The sequence below is a fragment of the Nematolebias whitei genome, chromosome 17, assembly GCF_014905685.2.
Source record: "Nematolebias whitei isolate Nwh7 chromosome 17, NemWhi1, whole genome shotgun sequence".
In the NCBI taxonomy this organism is placed as follows: domain Eukaryota; kingdom Metazoa; phylum Chordata; class Actinopteri; order Cyprinodontiformes; family Rivulidae; genus Nematolebias; species Nematolebias whitei.
In genome coordinates, this window is record NC_056514.1 from 1,124,276 (window position 1) to 1,145,449 (window position 21,174).

Consider the following 21,174-nt stretch of genomic DNA (forward strand, 5'->3'; position numbering starts at 1 on the left):
GGGCGGAGGCCTCTGGGTTCAACTGTCCCCCTCTTACAATGCTGTGATTGCTAGTATCACTCAGCCCTCTGTGAATAGTAAACAGCCATCAGTGTGCTAATGATCCATTGTTAGGCTGATGGTCCTTATTGAGCATGTGATCAGCTGCTTTGGGTTGTCAGCAGCAAACTGGTTGATCCACTCTGAGAAGGTGCTATTTAAGAGACTGAGCTGAATACAGCACCTCAGACTGAGGAAGTCTCTTGGATGAGAGACGAAACGTTTCTATATTGTTTTGCTTTGTTTTGTTTTTTGTTTTTTTGAATGTCCAGAGGACCAGATTGAACTTTTTTGGAAAATGGAGGACAGTTCCCTTCCTCTCAATGTAGTGGACCAATTTTACCAGATTATACTGATGCTGATGTGTTTTCTTTTCATATCATCATATGTAAGTGATTGTCCTTGACAAGAGGACATAGTATATAGCATTTATACTGTATTTTTATGAGAATTTGGATATTTGTACATACAAGTACACCCGATAGTTAGAATTTGAAGTATATTTACTGTATATTATGGTAATTGATTCTGTATTTTGCCAGATAATGGTGATTCTGCAGTTGTGATGATGGGGCCCTTGACTGTTGCCTAAGGTACAGAGAAGTGTTACCCTGCTCACACCCGGACTCAGTGTGTCTCTATTGTCACTGAACCCCATTCAACATGCATCTGTTTCTTCTTCCTGTAGATATTTTTGGCACTTGACAAATAACGTTAGTTCTCAGTCAGAAAGGAGGTTTCTTTATAATTTATAAAGTTAAAAAGGATTGTTTGTTAGGCAGGGATGGTGGTGAGAATGGATTGAGGATGGGGATATTTTCTCCCTGAGACTGCCTATCGCAGCAGCTGCCTCCAGCCTTGCACAATGGAAATACAGTTGTCTTGCATGATCTGACCCCTGGAGTGATGTCACGCCCCATACGTGGAAGTGAAAGGGCCATTTCCAAAGCCACAACTGAAATAGTTTGAAATCTATTTTTTTTAAAGTTTTTTAAATCCCTTTTCATTGATTTTCAATGTTTGACACAATATAAGTATATATTTATGTATTGCTATCATATTTTGATGGATATGAATAAATGGTGAGTGTTGGACCTTAAGTTTCTTGTGTCAGTTTACATTTCTGGATTCAATCCTTCATAAGTGTGACAGACAAACTAAATTATGGTGTCATGCAAACATGTAAAAGTTTAATATTAGACAGTATTCCTTAACACTAATGTGTCATTAAAAGGAGTTGCTTTGTAAGCCTATAAATTATAAACAAGCTAAAAACAGGGCCTTGTTAGGTTAGCTATTAGCTTAGCCTAGACCAAGATTTTTGACATATTCTCCATACTCTGTGCTCTCTGACTGATTTCATGCCTGACAAAGTACTGTTTTAATGATTAAACGGCAGAATATAATTTAAATTTTATTGGACATTCCTATTAAGCCCCACCCAGAAACATTTGCAAACCACAACTGCATTGCCAGCTAGCTTAAAATGTACCCATACAGACAATTTCAGTCTTTGAAACCATCTCAACACCTCTGCAGCCACAGATTCCACTATGATAATTTAAAAGTGCAACTGCAACTGAGAAAGAAAGACAGAACTGACAGGATTTTGACTGGTATAAACAGCGTTATAGAGGAAAAACTATTGGTAATTGTTACTGAAACCCATCATGGAGATGTCATCATGGAGACTGATGAAACAATGATCTCTTTTGATGTCACATCACTCTTTATGTGCATTCCTGTGAATGTTGCAGTAGACGTGGTCAGTTTAAGATTAAAATCAGACATCACTCTGAGCAGCAGGACCACGCTTTCCACAGAACAACTGTGCCAACTCTTGAAACTGTGCCTGCAGTCAACCTACTTCACATATGGGGGGCAATATTATAGGCAGAAACAAGGGTGTGCTATGCGGTCTCCAGTTTCTCCTATTGTTGCCAACCTGTACATGGAGGAGGTAGAAAAGAGAGCCTTGACGTCCTTTTCAGGGACACCACCAAGTCATTGGTTCAGGTATGTTGACGACACCTGGGTTAAAATCAAATCTCAGGAAGTCCAACATTTTACTGACCACATCAACTCTGTGGATAAATACATCAAGTTCACACGAGAAGATGTAAAAAATGGCAGGTTGGCTTTCTTGGACTGTGAGGTCTCAGTCTCTGATAGAGGACATTTGCAAACCCAGGTGTATAACAAACCCACCCACACAGACCAGTATTTGCAGTTTGACTCCCATCACCCTTTGGAGCACAAGTTAGGAGTCATCAGGACTCTGTACCACACAGCAGACAGTGTCCCCACTAACTCAGGAGCCAGGCAGAAGGAGAAATCCTACACAAGACAGGCTCTAGAGAAATGTGGATATCCTAACTGGGCCTTCCTGAAAGCAGAGAAGAAACCCAAACAGGACTCCAGTCAGCCAACAGGTGAAAAGGAGGAACCCAGACCCAGACCAGTGGTCATTTCGTATGTTGAGGGAGTATCAGAGAAACTGAGACATTTATTTTCTAAACATAACGTCCCAGTGGCTTTTACACCCCAAAATACATTACGGCAAAGACTGGTTCATCCCAAAGTTCCAGTCCCCCGGCACAAACAGAGTAATGTTGTGTATGCTGTTCAGTGTCAGGAGGGCTGTGCTCAGTCTTACATCGGGGAAACTAAACAGCCACTGGCCAAAATTACGGCCCAGCACAGAAGATCAACATCATCAGGCCAGGATTCTGCAGTCTACACTCATATCCAGGCCAGCGGTCACTCTTTCAGGGATGAAGATGTTCACATCCTGGACAGAGAGGAACGATGGTTTGAGGGAGGAGTAAAGGAGGCCATCTTTGTGAAAAGAAATCATTAAACAGGGGCGGAGGCCTCCGTGTTCAACTGTCCCCCTCTTACAATGCTGTTATTGCTAGTATCACTCAACCCCCTGTGAATAGTAAACAGCCATCAGGTGCTAATGATCCATTGTTAGGCTGATGGTCCTTCTTGATCATGTGAGCAGCTGGTTTTGGTTGTCAGCAGCAAACTGGTTGATCCACTCTGAGAAGGTGCTATTTAAGAGACTGAGCTGAATACAGCACCTCAGACTGAGGAAGTCTTTCGGATGAGAGACGAAACGTTTCTACATTTTTATTTTTTTTTGCTTTGTTTTGTTTTTTGGGGTTTTTTGAACGTCCAGAGGACCAGATTGAAGTTTTTTGGATTTTTCTACCTGGATTATTGAGCATGCATCAGGATATTTGTTACTGAAACATTTAGGAAAATGAAAGATAAATTCATAAAAAAAAAAAAAATGTCCTGACTGAAAAACAATTCTGACTAATTATTCAAATTGACATTGAATTGTCCGTCAATGCATTACCATTAGCCAAATGTGCCACTGCGCACAAATGCCCACACATTAACAAGCCTACATTTCAAAAGTTTATAACAAGTTTCTGAATGTGTCTTTTATTTTGGTATCTGTAGGTCGCACTGGGGAGAAAGTCCACTTTTTCAACTTGACATCTTTGGACAGAGATGAGAAAATTGTCAAAGCAGAGTTCCGCTGGTTTAGAAAGAAACCAGAGTTTGACCTGAGAAAGTTGCACAGACCTCATTTCCACCAGGTAATCAATGTTTGAAAAGTTTTTAAAATCAGAAATAAATGTATAGATTTATTGCTGAAGTAAATTATAGAGCAAAACTCATTACAAAAAATGTATTTGACAAATAATTGTCAAATTATTTAGTGGGGAGGCTGCTTGCTTCACAAGCATGCGGAATGGCTGGTCGGATTAGACTTTCTGATTATGTGTGGGTGTTCACATGAGTAAAGAAAGTCTTTATCTTTCTTTATTGATGCACAAAAATGGTAAAGCTCTGTAAGTTGTTGTATATTTATTTAAAACTAAAACTATCATAATAATCTGACAATACTGACTCACAAAACAGATTGGCTGATTGGATCTAAGGTAGAGGCATATGGCTGTTTTATATTACTGGCCAAACTGGGACTCGTTGAATCGAAGAATTCTACAAGTGCCTGCTCACTTTAAAGAGCCACAAATCCCTTCTCCAAAGAGATGAGGGTCAAACAACCTTTCCTTGTTTACCCACACAGGTGGATCTTTATGAGGTTCTGGACAGCAGAGTGAAACCACAGGAAGAAGATTTGATCACCTCCAGACTGGTGCCAGTTTATACACAAGGATGGGAGGTTTTCAATGCAACTCAAATAGTAACACCTTCCAATTATATTTCACTTCATTTATTATCTTTTACTTTTGTTCCTTCACCTTCCAATGTTAACAATTAATTATAAAACATTGTGTTTTTTAAGCAGTAGTTTACCATATTTTCTGCTGTACACGTCGTACCGCCCTATATGTCACATCAGTGCAAATATATCTAAAAAAGTGAAAAAAAATCCATAACAATGTCGCTTCGCTATATACATCACATCTATTATGCATCACTGCTGATGCATCGCGTTTGTTACGCGTCACCGCTTACAACCCGGAAATGTGGGCCAAACCTAGAAAGGTGAACCGGTGTTGTGCCAAAAATTGATGGGCTGCCAAGTGGTGGCCGCAGGAGCGTGCACGGAGGACTTTAACAAGAATTTAACAAGAGTAAAACTTAAAAACAATTATTTGTTTGCTCGAAATTATAGTAAATGTGTGTCTCAGTCTACCTTTTCCTTAATAAATGCACTTAGCAGTTCCGGTTCCGGTAAGCTGATGGACGGCAGCTCCCCCCGGCTTCTCTGCAGTCTTTTATCATCAAACTGACCCATTTTTCAAACCAGACCAAAGCTGGTTCCCCTTCCAACCGAATTTGGTGTTCAGTGGCTCAGAGAGCCGGACAGGACCGTCCAAAAAATTATTTCGGTCCAGGACCGGCCGCTCCCACCCCACCGGTCAGTCTGAGCGCCCCCTTCCGGTCAGGTGACCCCTCAAGCCGGGGAGTCGTCACACAAAAGTCCAGTGTTTTTTTTCTCTCTCTCTAGTGTCAGGAATAATCACAGAAATGGTACTCAAATTCAGACCAGGGCTGAGAAGGATTACAGACACAAAATAAAGTTCAGTGAGTTTAATTACAGTGCTGGGGTAAAGGAAGTCTGAGTTCCTGGAAGGGGGGAAAAAAGGGGAAGACAGATTAATGATGGGTAGGGGAATATTGTAGCTGTTTTGGATAAACAAATCTTTCTCTTACATGTGGATCTTCGAAGGCAGACTCAGGGAGGAAGGCGAAGTGTCTGTCGGGTGAGTGAATCCTTGTATTTTCCAGGTATCTTGATTAGTATCTTGTAGGAGGTGGCTGATAGAAGAGAGTCCGGCTGGGAGATAGAGTTCCATAGGGAATGAGTCCAGTTTGGAGACGATTCATCAAGTCTTGGTTCTTGGAGGTGAGTCCTGGTTTTGCCTTGAAATCACAGGGAGACACAGGTTGATCAAACACAGGTTCACAAGAGAAAATACTAAAATGGTTGTCTCACGGTACTCAAGGTGACTGAATGATTCAGCGAAGACTGGAACGTCTTCCAAGGCTTGAGTAGCAGCTGGACTCATTAACCAGATTGAAGGCAGGTGGTTGCTCAGGAACTCCGTCACCAGCACTCAGCAATTGCAGGGTGAGTACACTCAAACGGCACAGGCCTATAGTACCCCCCCCCAAACATCGCCTCTAGGCAATCGGAGACGTTTGTCAGGGTGACTCAGAAAAAAGTCCTTGATGAGACCAGGATCCAAGATGAAGGACCTGGGGATCCACGATCTCTCCTCAGGACCGTAACCCTCCCAATCAACTAAAAACTGATGTCCACGACCCCGTCGTCGAACATCCAGGATCCTGTGAACGGTGAAGACAGGCTGATTATCAACAAGGCGAGGGGGCGGACGATCCAGGTCAGAAGGAAGCAACGGATCCTCCACGAAAGGCTTGAGTTGAGAAACGTGAAAAGTGGGATGAACCCGCATAGAGCGAGGGAGTCGAAGCTTGACGGCCGTGGGATTAACAAGTCCGATTACAGAAAAGGGGCCAATAAACCTGGGTCCCAGCTTCCTGGAGGTGTCCTTGAGGGGGATGTTCTGGGTGGAGAGCCATAACTTTTGCCCCACAGAATACAGAGGAGCCGGGGCACGGTGACGATCAGCCCACTTCTTGGCCTGATCACGGGTCCGTAGAAGAGCCTCCCTGGTTTGCCTCCAGATTTGTCTGCAACGACGTAGGTGGTGCTGGACTGAGGGGACAGACACATCGACCTCCTGGTGGGGAAACAGAGGGGCAGGTAACCCAGAGATGCCTCAAACGGGGAGAGACCAGTAGCTGAGGACGTGTGAGAATTATGGGCATACTCGACCCAGGGAAGAAGAGAGGACCAATCCACAGAGTTATCCTCAATGATACAGCGAAAAGAGGACTCAAGGGCTTGGTTGCATCGTTCAGACTGACCGTTAGTTTGGGGGTGATAACCAGAAGACAAGCTCACCATGGCACCAAGAGCTCAACAAAAACCCTTCCAAACCTGGGACACAAATTGAGGACCACGATCCGAGACGATGTCACAAGGTATGCCGTGAAGTCGAAAGACATGTTGGACCAAGAGGTGAGCGGTCTCCAGAGCTGAGGGGAGTTGGATTAGCGGGACAAAATGCGCAGCCTTAAAAAATCTGTCAACAATTGTGAGGATGACGGTGTTACCTTCAGAAGGGGGTAGGCCCGTCACAAAATCCAGAGCAATGTGAGAGCAAGGGCGACCAGGAACGGGAAGGGGCTGGAGCAGTCCCGCAGGAGGTTGATGGATACTCTTATTTTGAGCACAAACGGCACATGCAGAGACGAAACATTGACATCACGGTGAAGAGTAGGCCACCAGAAGTGTCTCTTAGTGAAAGAAGCCCTACGACGGACACCAGGATGGCAAGAGAACTTAGAAAAATGAACCCATTTCAGAACCCGGCCGATCACAGACTCTGGGACAAATAATCGATCAGGCGGTCCATTACCAGGATGAGGGTCAGTCCGTTGAACCCGAATGATGTCTCTCTCGATCCCCCAGGAGGTGGCACCCACAACACAGCTGCGAGGAAGAATGGCCTCCGTGGTTTCGGAGGAATCTGTAGACAAGAATTGTCTGGACAGGGCATCGGGCTTAACATTTTTAGACCCCGGGCGGTAAGTGATGGAAAAGTTGAACCTAGTGAAGAACAGAGACCATCTGGCCTGTCTCGGGTTCAATCTCCTGGCACTCCGTAGGTAAGCAAGGTTCTTGTGGTCAGCCAGAACAATGAAAGGCAGGTTGGACCCCTCTAACCAATGCCGCCATTCCTCGAGAGCCAGTTTTATGGTCAACAATTCACGATTACCCACATCGTAGTTGGCCTCAGAAGGGGATAGGCGACGTGAAAAAAACGCACAAGGGTGGACCTTGTTATCGACAGGGGATCTCTGATAAAGGACAGCACCCACACCGGTATCCGAGGCGTCAACTTCAACAATGAACTGTAAGGTGGAGTCAGGATGGTGAAGAACAGGAGCAGAGGAAAAAAGAGTCTTGAGTTTAGTGAAGGCCTCCTCAGCCTCACTACTCTAAGAGAACGGGCGGAGAGAAGAGGTGAGTTTAGTCAATGGACTCACCACTTGGCTGAAGTTCCTGATGAAACGGCGGTAAAAGTTTGCAAAACCCAGGAAGCGCTGGAGTTGTTTGCGGGTCTGAGGAGAGGGCCAGTCCAGCACAACTTTGACCTTCTCCGAGTCCGTCCAGACCTGACCACTCTTAAACACAAAACCCAAAAAGGTTATGGAGGGGACACTGAACTCACATTTCTCTGCTTTAACAAAGAGTTGGTTCTCCAGCAGCTGCTGGAGAACTGCCCGAACATGTTGAGTATGTTGCAGAGGGTCCCTGGAGTAGATCAGGATGTCATCAAGGTACACAAAAACAAACTGAGACAAAAAATCCCTCAGAACATCAGTAACTAAGGCCTGAAACACCGCAGGGGCGTTAGTCAACCCAAAAGGCATCACCAGATATTCAAAATGCCCAAAGGGGGTTCTGAAGGCCGTCTTCCATTCGTCCCCCTCCTTCACATGAACTAGGTGATAGGCATTTCTGAGGTCAAGTTTGGTGAAAATTGACGCCTCCCTGAGTTGTTCGTAAATGGATTCGATCAGAGGTAGAGGGTATTTATTTTTAACAGTGATCTGGTTCAGTTCTCTGTAAACAATACAAGGCCGTAACGTCCCATCATTCTTGTCGACGAAAAAAAATCCCGCTCCTACAGGGGACATAGAAGCACGAATAATGCTCGAGGATAGGGATGCTGTAATATAGTCCCTCATGGTTTGCTTTTCAGGGCCAGACAGATTATACAGACGGCAGGAAGGCAAGGGAGCACCAGGCAGTAGGTCTATGGAGCAGTCATAAGGCCTATGGGGGGGTAAAGAGAGAGCCCGGGCTTTGCTAAACACAGGGGCCAGGTCATGATAACAGGACGGAATAGACGACAAATTGATCTCCTCCACCGCATGACAAGGTGGAGGAGAGGTGGTGACAGCAGAACCAAGGCAGTTGGAGGAACAATAACGGCTCCAGGAGACTATCTGGTTATGAGACCAGTCAATTTGAGGGTTATGTTGTCTGAGCCAGGGAAATCCCAATATGATTTGAGAGGTCTCGGAATGAAAAACAAAAAATTCACTTTGTTCATGATGGTTACCAGATACAATGATATGCAAAGAGGAGATTTTATGGGAAATGGTAGAAATGGACTGACCGGTGAGCGCTGTCATAGAGAGGGGTTGGCGTAGTTTGTTCATAGGAATGGAAAAGTGAGCCACCAAGCCATCACTGACGAGATTCTGTTCTGCCCCAGAATCGATCAGGGCTTGTACAGGGAAATTAACGTTATTATAAAAAACTGACGTTTTAAAGGTAAGACGATTCTCAGGAGAAATGTCCGCAGCGCCCACCAGTATCTCCTGTTTTAATGGTGGTATCGACCTTTTAAACGAAGAGAACATGAAGCAATGAAGTGCCCCTTCTTTCCACAATATAAACATTCTTTGGCAGAAAAAACGCCTTTGTCTCTCCTCAGGGGTGAGGCAGGCACGCCCAATTAACATGGGTTCTGTAGGATCAGGTTCATTCATAGGATTACATACCGGGCTGCGGCTTACCGGATCTGGAAGTGGAGTCACGGAAGTGGTAGGACTCTGGGATTTGTAGTCCAAAAGGCCCCGGTATTTCCTGTGCCGATCATCAATGCGAATGGACAAATCAATTAAATCGTTTAGATTGTCAGGTTCATTTACAAGGGCCAACTGATTCTTAATGTGATCATTGAGGGCATTAACAAATACTCCCCGTAAAGCGAGGTCCTCCCATCCGGCCTGTCTGGCTGCGACCCGGAAGTGAAGGGCGAAGTCCGCTGCAGATTGGTTCCCCTGACGTAGCGCCATTAGCCTCTTGGAAGCCGTCTCCTGGTACAGAGGCCTCTCAAAGACTCTGAAAATCATTGAAAAAGGTGGAAAAGGGACAGTCACTTACAAGAATGGAACCAAAGTAAGCATCTGCCCACCTTAAAGCCTCTCCTTGTAAGGCAGAAACGATGTAGGAGATGTGGGACGAGTCGGAGGAAAAGGTCTGTGGGGCTCTGCTAAAGGCTAGGTTACATTGAAGCATAAACCCACCAAACTGTTCAGAATTACCAGAAAATAGTTGACTGGGCTTCATCTCGGGCTCACGGACAGGGTATTGGGTTGGTGGTACTGGGGATTGTACAGCGGAGGCAGTGTTGGTGGTTCCGGTGTGGGAAGGAGGGGATATCTGTTTTCCCAGCTCGTGGACCATTCCACCCAGCTTAGTCACGTTCTCTGAAGTAGTTTGTTGTTGGCTCAACATCTGTTGAAACAAATTTTGGATTGTAGTTAGTCGTTGTTCTTGGGAAAGAATAGCTTCTATTAATTGATCCATCTCAGTCTGGTCATGAGTACTCATGTTATGGCTGAATCATTCTGTCAGGAATAATCACAGAAATGGTACTCAAGTTCAGACCAGGGCTGAGAAGGATTACAGACACGAAATAAAGTTCAGTGAGTTTATTTACAGTGCTGGGATAAAGGAAGTCTGAGTTCCTGGAAGGGGGGAAAAAGGGGGAAGACAGATTAATGATGGGTAGGGGAATATTGTAGCTGTTTTGGATAAACAAATCTTTCTCTTACAGGTGGATCTTCGAAGGCAGACTCAGGGAGGAAGTCGAAGTGTCTGTCGGGTGAGTGAATCCTTGTATTTTCCAGGTATCTTGATTAGTATCTTGCAGGAGGTGGCTGATGGAAGAGAGTCCGGCTGGGAGATAGAGTTCTACAGGGAATGAGTCCAGTTTGGAGACGATTCGTCAAGTCTTGGTTCTTGGAGGTGAGTCCTGGTTTTGCCTTGAAATCACAGGTTGATCAAACACAGGTTCACAAGAGAAAATACTAAAATGGTTGTCTCACAGTACCCAAGGTGACTGAATGATTCAGCGAAGACTGGAACCTCCTCCAAGGCTTAAGTAGCAGCTGGACTCATTAACCAGATTGAAGGCAGGTGGTTGCTCAGGAACTCCATCACCAGCACTCAGCAATTGCAGGGTGAGTACACTCAAACAGCACAGGCCTAACATCTAGACCCCAACCGAACTTTTCATCTGGACCTTTGTGGTTCTACCTGGTTCCGACAAGAATCACTGGGTGGTATTTTGCTGGCTTTTTCACTGGCTTTCTGCTGAATGGCCACTCGTGGTGTCTTCATTTGGTGTGGGGGAAGTGCACCTGTGTCCCCGAATAGGACCAGACTCGAACCGAGTTGGCTGTGGCGGACTTTATCTTCAATAGAGCCGATCTCAGCCGCAGTGAGCAGCCCGTTACCTTTAAACGAAGGACTGTCCACCTCTGTGGGAATCGCTGTGTTCGCCTGGAGGAGACGCTCTGATGGACCGGAGCAGAACCGGGCCAGGGACAATTTCAGCCTCTTCAGTAAGTCTTGTCGTTTTTTGCCGGGGGTGGCCTCTCGTGCTATGAGGTGCGGAGGAGCAGACGGGCAGGGTGACGTGCAGAGAAGTGGAGTGAAGCATGGAGGAGCAGTGCTGTGTGGTGCTCGAGAGAAGTCCGGAGTTTGCATTGGAGTTGCTACAGGCTTTCATCCAAACTCACCTGGATAATAAATATTTTTGATTCCGGATCACACTGTTGTCCCCTGTTGACCTGAAATGAGCTAGGACCATGCCTTTCATTTCAGGAGGATTTTCTGGCAGCTTGCTCTGCTATTTGCTGCGAATTATCTGTTTCTGCCTGTTGATTCTGGACATTGCTTCTGTTTCTCATGGGAGCATCCATCCATCATCACAGGGGGGCTGGAGCCCCCGTCAGCCCAACTCAAACTGCAGTTAGGCCACCACAACGGATTTGTTTGCCCATTTGATTTGTTAAACTTTATGGTCTGAGACTTTTCTGCACCATTCATATTATTGTCATTATTTTCAGATCTCAGACTGTCTGGAGTCACTGAATCTTGTTAATACACCTGGATCTGCCCATTACTGCAACTTTCAATGTTTTTGGGTTCTGAATGATCGCTTCTTCATTAATATTTCTCATGGTTCAATTTTGGCGGATAATTGTCACATTATTAACTCCTACAATTACACATCAGTCATGAAAAACTCAAGAAATGTCTGATAATAATGTTATTACTGTTCTCAGGGATTCAGCCCAACCCTGGACCCCCACCCCCCCACTAATTACAGCACAACAAATGACTTTACAAACATGTTAGGACTTCATTTTCTGCATGTAAATGCTCGTAGCCTTCTGAGAAAACTTTATGCCTTGAAAATTCTGATCAGTTCTTTTGGGGCAGATGTAATCTTATGCCCCTTTTCCACTGTCACGGCGCGGGTCGGATATTTCCGGCTTCACGCGCGTTTGAGGTCTTTCCATTGTTCCTGTGACCGGCTCGCATTGCTAAATTCTGGCCCAGCTTCTCAAGGGGTCCAAGCGAGCCGCGCCGTGACGTCTAAAACACTGTCGGTCACTGATTGGTCGGGGGGAGGAGTCTGTGGAGTCTTTCCAAACAACCCGATCCACCATTTTTTCTCTACCGCTTGCCATTAGCGATAACTCGAGGAGCGTATCTTTTAGTATTTTGAAGCTATAAAAAAACTATAATATCAAAGCCATGGTCAAATGCAGAAGTGCAGGTGTTGTTGTGCTTGTTGGCCGACGAAAAAAGTCAAAGCGAGCTAGATGGAAGATTGGAGGGTGGTTTGGACACGGTTACTGCTCTACTTGAACCATTTATAGAAGATGGTGAGTGTTTTCTAACTTTAAACATATTTTAAGTTACTCATCCCATCGGTTCTGAACATATTTTTAACTAACAAAAGAGGCTGACGCCATAATAGGACAACATCGGTGCTACGATGCTAAGCTAATTTGCATAAACGCTAACTGTCCTCCGGTCCCGTGTCTCACTGTATTTTATCCAGAACGTATTTCAGCGCGTGACGGTTCGTCTCTAAACTCCACATTAAACCCTCCAAGCCTCCCGGCTTCTGCTCCATCAGAGGAGTCTGCACCTGACAGAGCTCCATCACAGCCCAGCTGCACCTCACAGAGCAGCACAACGCTGCAGCCTTCTGTGCTCGGTAAGAACAGATGCAACATGTTCCACATCACTTTATTTGTGCCGATAAGGACTTGATTTATTTTATTTTTAAAGTAAAAAAAAAATAAAATGTTGAATAAATACTGAACTGGGATGAAATTATGTACTTTGTACACAGGGTCCCAGTTACAGACAACAAAATGTAAAAGAAAAACAGTAATAAGATCTAAGATATGAATTAAGAAAAATATCAACTAAAAACATCTACTAATAAAACACTAAGCACTAATAGCGTTAAACAATCAAAACAATACGTCAAACAGCAACATGAACTAGAGTTTGTGCAGCCTTATGAATATATAACACTGTGAAGAATCACATCATGTAGCTGCTGATCAGTTTCATGTTGCTGCTGATCAGTTTCATGTTGCTTCTGATCTGTTTCATGTTGCTGCTGATTTGTTTCATGTTGCTGCTGATCTGTTTCATGTTGCTGTGTTCATGCATGCTTGTCTGTTCACACAGACTCATGTCCGTGCTGCTGTTCACGTATTGTGTTTAATGTTTTTATGCTATTAGAGCTTATCATATTTTTAGTTGATGTTTTTCTTAGTTCATATCTTGGATCTTATTACTGTTTTTCTTTTATATTTTATTGTTGGATGTAACTGGGACCCTGTGTACATAATTTTGATCCACCACATATACCACATGTGGTGCGAATAACAATAAAGAATATCTGCATCTGTATAATACTTTCTGATTCATATATCCATTATTATTATTATATTATTTTCATTATTTTTAAATCAATTTATTTTTCATTTTCTTATTTGATCAGTTTCTTGTTATTAATATATCTATTATAGCTGTTAGCAGCACCTTTCCTTGTTTTATGCATTTATTCAAAAACAGTATGTAGCTTGAATTAACCACCTTTTTCTTCTTTCTAGTGAAGAGAAAGAGAAAAGAGTCCAGTAACGAAAAGTCTTATTTCATCACTGAATGAACATGAAGAACTGAAGCGGACACAGCAGGAACAACACTTGTGTCTTCTTCTGGATGAAGCCCGTGAGACAAGGGACAGACAATCATTAGTTGGACGCAGTGATTTTTATTTTTGTACATTTTTCACTTCTTACTTTTCCTATTAAACAATTTTTTTTCTTAAGCGGTGTCCTTGAACATTAAATTTCCTAAACAAATTTTACAATGTTAAGTTCATATAGTGTTTGTTTAAATTCATACTGGAAGTTGAGAAGAATTTCCAGTTGCATTTGATCTTTAATGAATCCTAAGAAAAGATTACTAGAATCTGCTCAGCTGTTATTATGTTATAATGTTTTGTTCTAGGATGAAGTGACACAAAAACAGTCATAAATTCAGAAAAGGCAGTTGTCAGTTATCATTTATCAGTTATCAGTTATCAGTTATCAGTTATCGGCCGTACAACTGTGGCCCGAGAGATTCAGCTGAAAGTCCTGGTGCACCTTTTATTTGAACCTGCAGAGATTTGAACAGCTGATCTGAAGCAAACAGGCAGGAGTTCACCTGAACTGACCACTCCTGCTGTGTTTGATGGTCTCCTCCTTCACCATCCATCCATCCATCCATCCATCCATCCATCCATCATCTTCTGCTTCAGGGTTGTGGGAGCAGCATCTTCACCAGGGAGGCACAGACATCAACATCCACCTCTTCAACTCTTCTAGGACCCCATGGTGTTCACAGACCAACTGACTATTAAGTAACATCCTGATGCTGCTCAACAATCCAGGTAGAAAAATCTAAAAAGTTAAGTCTGGTCCTCTGGACATTCACAAAACAAACAATACAGTTTATAATAAATAAACAATAAATGTTTTTTGTTTGTTTGTTTTGTTTTTTGAATGTCCAGAGGACCAGACATAACTTTTTTAGATTAATAAGTAATAAATTTGTTTTTAAATTTAATGAAAGACAAATCTTTAAAATTCAAGGACAAAATTTAATCTAATTGTTTTCAAGTCTGTATCTTATTGTAAAAGCAGTTTCAAAGATTACAGCACAGTGTGATGTTTTGCTATTTTAACATGAAACTTGTGCATATCTGTAAATAATAAAAGTGAAAATATTTTTAATACATCTTTATTGTAAAAATCTATACTAAAATGAAAAACATGTATTTAAAGAAGGCAGTAAGGTAGGATTATGAATCAGGTTTAAAAGTTACACTCATGAGGTACTCCATTAGAGCATGACATCTCTTCCACAACATCGTGTGACAAAGTCTTTAGGGTGTTCTTCTTCTAATACGTTTAGTGGTGGCTAGTAAGTAGCTTAAGGGAGCACTACCGCCACCAGGTGGTAAGACCAGTTGGATTCTAGTCCCCGCCTACAGAGCCGGTCCAGAAATGTACATGGAAACGCAACAGACCTGAGCCGATCTGAACCGACCCGAACTGATCTGATCCGCACTGTGACAGTGGAAAAGGGGCATTAATCTCTGAAACCTGGCTCAACAAATCTGTACTGAATAATGACCTGGTAATCAATGGATTTAACATCTATCGCTATGATCATCAAAAAAGTTGATATTTACATCAGAGATTCTCTGGTTGCTAGTCTTGTGTCTGCTAAAACAATCTCAAACCAGTTGTATGCCTTAGCTGTAAACATCACTTTGAATGGAGGCCAGATCTTATCTGTAGTGGGTTGTTATCATCCCCCCTCAGCAACATCAGAGGCTCTTTCCTCCCTGATAGAATTCCTTGGAAATTTAAATGTCAAAGAGATTTTTATGGCCGGAGATTTCAACATTGACTGGGATAAGTCGACCCCCCCAGTTGATAAATTCAAGGAATGTTGCCCGTCACTTAATCTAACCCAATTGATCGACTCTCCCACTAGACCAAACAAAAACTGTCCTGAAAAATCTTTCATTTTAGACCCGTTTCTAACAAATATGTCTCACAAATTCCCTGGTACATGTGTATTTGCTGACATTTTGAGTGATCATTGTGTAATAGCGGCTCTCAGAGATATTAAACTTCCAACTTCCAAGCCCAGATTAATTCAAAAAGGGATTTGAAACATTTTTGTGAACAGTCATTCCTCTGGGATCTGTCTCACTTTGACTGGCATCGTATTCTATTAATTGATGATGTGAACTCCACTTGGAACCATTTTCATATTAGTTTCATTTTTTTGTGAATAAACATGCTCCTTTTCGTCAGTTCAGAATAAAGGGATGAGACAGCCCCTGGTTTACTCCTGATGTAACTGATCTCCTGCACAGGAGAGATCTTTGGACCACAGCGAGAAAATCTGGCTCAGACACTGATTGGTAGAGTTTTCAGAAGCTGAGAAATAAATGCACAACTGCCGTCAAAGCAGCAAAACACAACTATTTCTTATCTCAGACCTCCAAAAATCTAAATGACCCTAACAGATTCTGGAAAACCATCAAATCTCTCTCAAGCAGCCCCCAATCATCTGACCTCCCATCACAACTTTTCCTTAACTCTGTTCCTCTTTCAAATTAGCACCAGATCCTGAACTGTTTCAACAAACATTTTGTTGCTTCTAGTTCTTTATTTGACACAGTTACTAATGGAAAATCAGCCAATTCATCTAATAATCAAACGTCTACAAATTAAATAATTCCTATAAGTCAGTCCTCAGTTAATCACACCTCTTTTTCTCCGTTATCAGTCAGTGAGGTAAATAAACAGTTAAAAGGTCTTGATCCTACAAAAATCTGCAGGACCAGATGAACTTCCACCTTATTTCTTAAGGCTGGCTGCTCATATCATCACAGTCCCTGTGACCCACATCTTCAATCTCTCCATAAGACAAAACTCCATCCCAGACACTTGGAAAACAGCCTTTGTTCTTCCTTTACTGAAGGGAGGTGACCCCACCTCACTGAACAACTATCGACCAATCTCTAAACTCTGCATTTTAGCCAAGGTTCTAGAAAAACTGATAAACTCTCAAATCAAAATTACCTGGACTCATTTAACATCTTACCTCTCCATCAATCTGGTTTCAGGAAACAACACAGCACAACCACTGCTTCACTGAAGGTTCTTAATGACATTGTTGAAGCACTGGATGCAAAGGATTATTGTGCTGCACTTTTCTTAGACCTGTCTAAAGATTCTGACACTGTGGATCATAACATCTTGTGTCATAAACTCTCAGAAATCGGTTTCTCAGAACACACCATTGGTTGGTTCTCTAACCATCTTTCAAATTGGATGCAATGTGTTCAACATAATGGTACTTTCTCCAGTTATTTAACAGTCAACAATGGTGTACCACAAGGCTCAGTCTTAGGACCCACCCTCTTTACAATCTACATAGGTAATGTAGGTCAGAGCATCCTTGATGCATCCTTACATTTCTATGCTGATGACACAGTTGTTTATTGTCGAGCTAAATCAGTTGATAAGGCTTTCCAGCTTTTGCAATCTGCATTTGACATCATCCAGTCAGATTTGTTCTGTCTCAAACTTGTCCTAAATGCCGATAAAACCAAAGGGATGCTTTTTTTCAAACAGGAAGTCGGTCCCAGCAGTTCTTCCTCAGATTTTATCCTCAAATGGTGTCCCAATTGAGTTTGTCGATCCCTATAAATATTTGGGTAGCTTGGTCAACTCGCATCTCTCTTTTAAGCTCCACGTGGAAAACCTAGTAAAGAAACTGAAAGTTAAACTGGGTTTCTTTTTCAGAAACAGATCCTGTCTAACTGAATGCTAGGAAACACCTTGTATCTGTGACTTTCCTTCCTTCCATTGATTACGGTGACATTATTTGCATGAACGCTCCTGCAAGAACCCTGCAGATGTTGGATGCTGTCTATCATGGTGCACTAAGATTCTTAACTATCTGTGATTATTGTACCCACCACTGCACCCAGTATTCTTTAAATCACTTCTTGGTCTGCTGCCTTCATACATCTCCTCCTACATGTCTCTGTGTGAGTGCAGCTACAGCGTTCACTCTCAGGACATTATTACCTGCAGTGTTCCCTCAGAGAGGACTGAACTAGACAAAAAGACCTTCTCCTACTCCGCTCCTGTTTCATGGAATATCTTGTAAAAAGATCTGAAGCTCTCAACCTTGACCATTTCTAAGTGGCTTTAAGAATCTGTTGGACTCCTGGCAGGGACCAATGCAGACATGTTCCCATTTTTAGTTTTCTACATTCACCTTATAATCTAGCTGTTTTTGCTACTTTTTTGGCCATCTTACTTTAATTTGTAAAAAAAAAAAAAAAAATCTGTATGCCTCTTTTATGATTGTCTATTGTTGTCGCTGTTGTCCATTGTTGTCATCATTCTTTGTTGAAATCAAGTCTCTCTTGGAAATGAGTCCTCGAGTCTCATTGGGATTAACCTGTCTAAATAAAGGTTGAATGAACTTTGATGGTCAAATAAGCTCTATTTTAAAACCCGATTCATGGAAGCGGCGGGCACACGCAGAGGGATGAGCCTCTGCATTTCTTTGCAATTTAACAAAATAAATTTTGGAGTAGGACAAGGCTATTGACCGTTTTCTGTACCACAGACTGTACCCAGGGGAGGCCACACCTAGTCTGTATGGTTTACCTAAAATCCACAAACAAGGTGTACCTTTAAGACCAATCGTTAGCATGATTAACTCTGTCACTTACAATGTTTCAAAATATCTGGCGTCTGTACTCATCCCTTTAGTGGCAGCTCAGAACACCACTTACAGAACACCATGGACTTTGTGGATAAGGTGAGGGATGTCATCATGGAGACTGATGAAACAATGGTCTCTTTTGATGTCACATCACTCTTTACGTGCATTCCTGTTGATGATGCAGTAGAGGTGGTCAGTTTAAAATTAAAATCAGACACCACTCTGAGCAGCAGGACCACGCTTTCCACAGAACAACTGTGTCAACTCTTGAAACTGTGCCTGCAGTCAACCTACTTCACATATGGGGAGCAATATTATAGGCAGAAACATGGGTGTGCTATGGGGTCTCCAGTTTCTCCTATTGTTGCCTACCTGTACATGGAGGAGGTAGAAAAGAGAGCCTTGACGTCCTTTTCAGGGACACCACCAAGTCATTGGTTCAGGTATGTTGACGACACCTGGGTTAAAATTAAATCTCAGGAAGTCCAACATTTTACTGACCACATCAACTCTGTGGATAAATACATCAAGTTCACACGAGAAGATGAAAAAACTGGCAAGTTGGCTTTCTTGGACTGTGAGGTCTCAGTCTCTGATAGAGGACATTTGCAAACTGAGGTGTACCGTAAACCCACCCACACAGACCAGTATTTGCAGTTTGACTCCCATCACCCTTTGGAGCACAAGTTAGGAGTCATCAGGACTCTGTATCACAGAGCAGACAGCATCCCCACTAGCTCAGGAGCCAGGCAGAAGGAGAAATCCCACACAAGACAGGCTCTAGAGTAATGTGGATATCCTAACTGGGCCTTCCTGAAAGCAGAGAAGAAATCCAAACAGGACTCCAGTCAGCCAACAGGTGAAAAGGAGGAACCCAGACCCAGACCAGTGGTCATTCCATATGTTGAGGGAGTATCAGAGAAACTGAGACGTTTATTTTCTAAACATAACGTCCCAGTGGCTTTTGTAGATGAACATATGCTGTGATATATTCATAGATTAAACGGATTCTTTCATTTTTCTGGACTGAATAATGACGTGCATTGAATTTAATTAAATGTGGACGGAAACGTGTTTATCTTTGACTCACCAGCGACAGTGGGTCATTTATTAACAGAATCAAGTTTAGCACATCACACATTTACATTAATTGGCAAAAATTGAAAATAACAACAGCTTATTTAGGCTAGTTTTACAAGGAGGAAACAATACGGCGATTGTTTCCCTTGTTTCCAGCTGTACAACAGACACTTCTAAAAATATCTGGAATGATTTCTAGCAGATAGAAGGGTTTTAAAGATGAAAATGAAGTTTATCTTGAGAGAGATGAGTGAGGGAATTTGTCTGTTATACCAGAACAACACGCTCCTTCAGACCAGCTTAACCCAACGGTACACTTTGGTTGAGATCGACTCTTTTACCTTTGCAGATGATAGTTTCAGCGTTGGTGTAGAGCTTTCCTTTCAACTCTTCCAGCGTCTCCGTAAGAACAGCTAAACCTCAGGAGTCGTGAGATCATCCAGAACAGACATTTCATAATTCCCCTGATCTTCTCTTGTTCAGCTTAGTCGCAGATGTCCTGAGCATTCTGCATTCCAGCATTCTCTCAGCGTTCTGCTCAGAGCTCTTCCCAGAACTGCCGAGAACTTCTCAGAACTACTGAGCTCTCCAGAACTCGACTGGAGCTGGAACCTCTTGCAGAACTGCCGTGAACTAGGAAGTGATGCACCTTTTAAAAAGGGTCACTTCCAGTTCATTTGAGGACTTTCTGATTGGTCGATGGACCAACAGAGGTGTGTTTTTGTGATGTAAGGTGTTATTAAAAAGTCAAGGAAAAAGATTAGATTGTTTAAGAACAGACAGAAGATATTATGAAGAACTCAGACTTCGTGGAGTCAATTCTCTAGTATCTTTCTGTAAAAGTTAAACATGACATTTCTTTTTCAGTAAACTTGCAGTTGACCGAAACTTGAACTTTGACCAACTTACACAACTTGCTCATTGAAGACAGAAAATCAGACAATGCATCATTAACCTGATTTCTACTTTGAATGAGGATTAAAAATCACTAATACTGTTTCACAGTTGATTTAAATGAGTAGTTCATTTCAACATTTGGAAATGGTTTGAACTAACACACTTTGATTATCAAACATTTGTAAAATAGTAATGATAATAGAAAGTAGTGTTCTTTCACTTGATTAATTCAAGAAAGAAAGTCTCAGGATGGGTCAACCTGTATTTCTGGATTCAAATCAATGAAATGACAGTTTCTGTCCCATAAGGTCCTTAAGGTCAGGATTTGACCTCAGGCCTAGTTCACTACAGTCCCCCCTTTGGAAATCATCGCCTGTCCATGGGGATGAATTCCAACATGAACTTACGCCTTCGAATGTCCTTGAGCTTGATGTAATCCAGCAAGGAAAACAAAAGTCAAAGGAGGTAATTCCACAATGTTCTTGGTAATTCCATTGTGTTGATGGTAATTCCATAATGTTGTTGGTAATTCCATTGTAGCAATGCTTTAACCCCTTGGAAACAGAGTCTGTAATCCATTGGAAAAAGTCATATAATCCACAACGGTAAATCCACAACGATTGGAAGTGTTGATTGATCAGCATACAGAGGGGTTCCCTTGGATTGAACTGAAGATGCGGCCACTGGATGAAGATTGGAGACCAACGTCAGGATTGCAGGTCTCCTCCAGCGAAGGTCGTCGCTGGGAGGATGTCCAGTCTGTGCCGTTCTGGTTCAAATGTGTCATGCAATTATGTGGTTTAAGGTGGGCTTATGAAGGGGATTTTACATAAGGCCTTAAACTATATGCACCTGGTGTGTAAGCTATTATG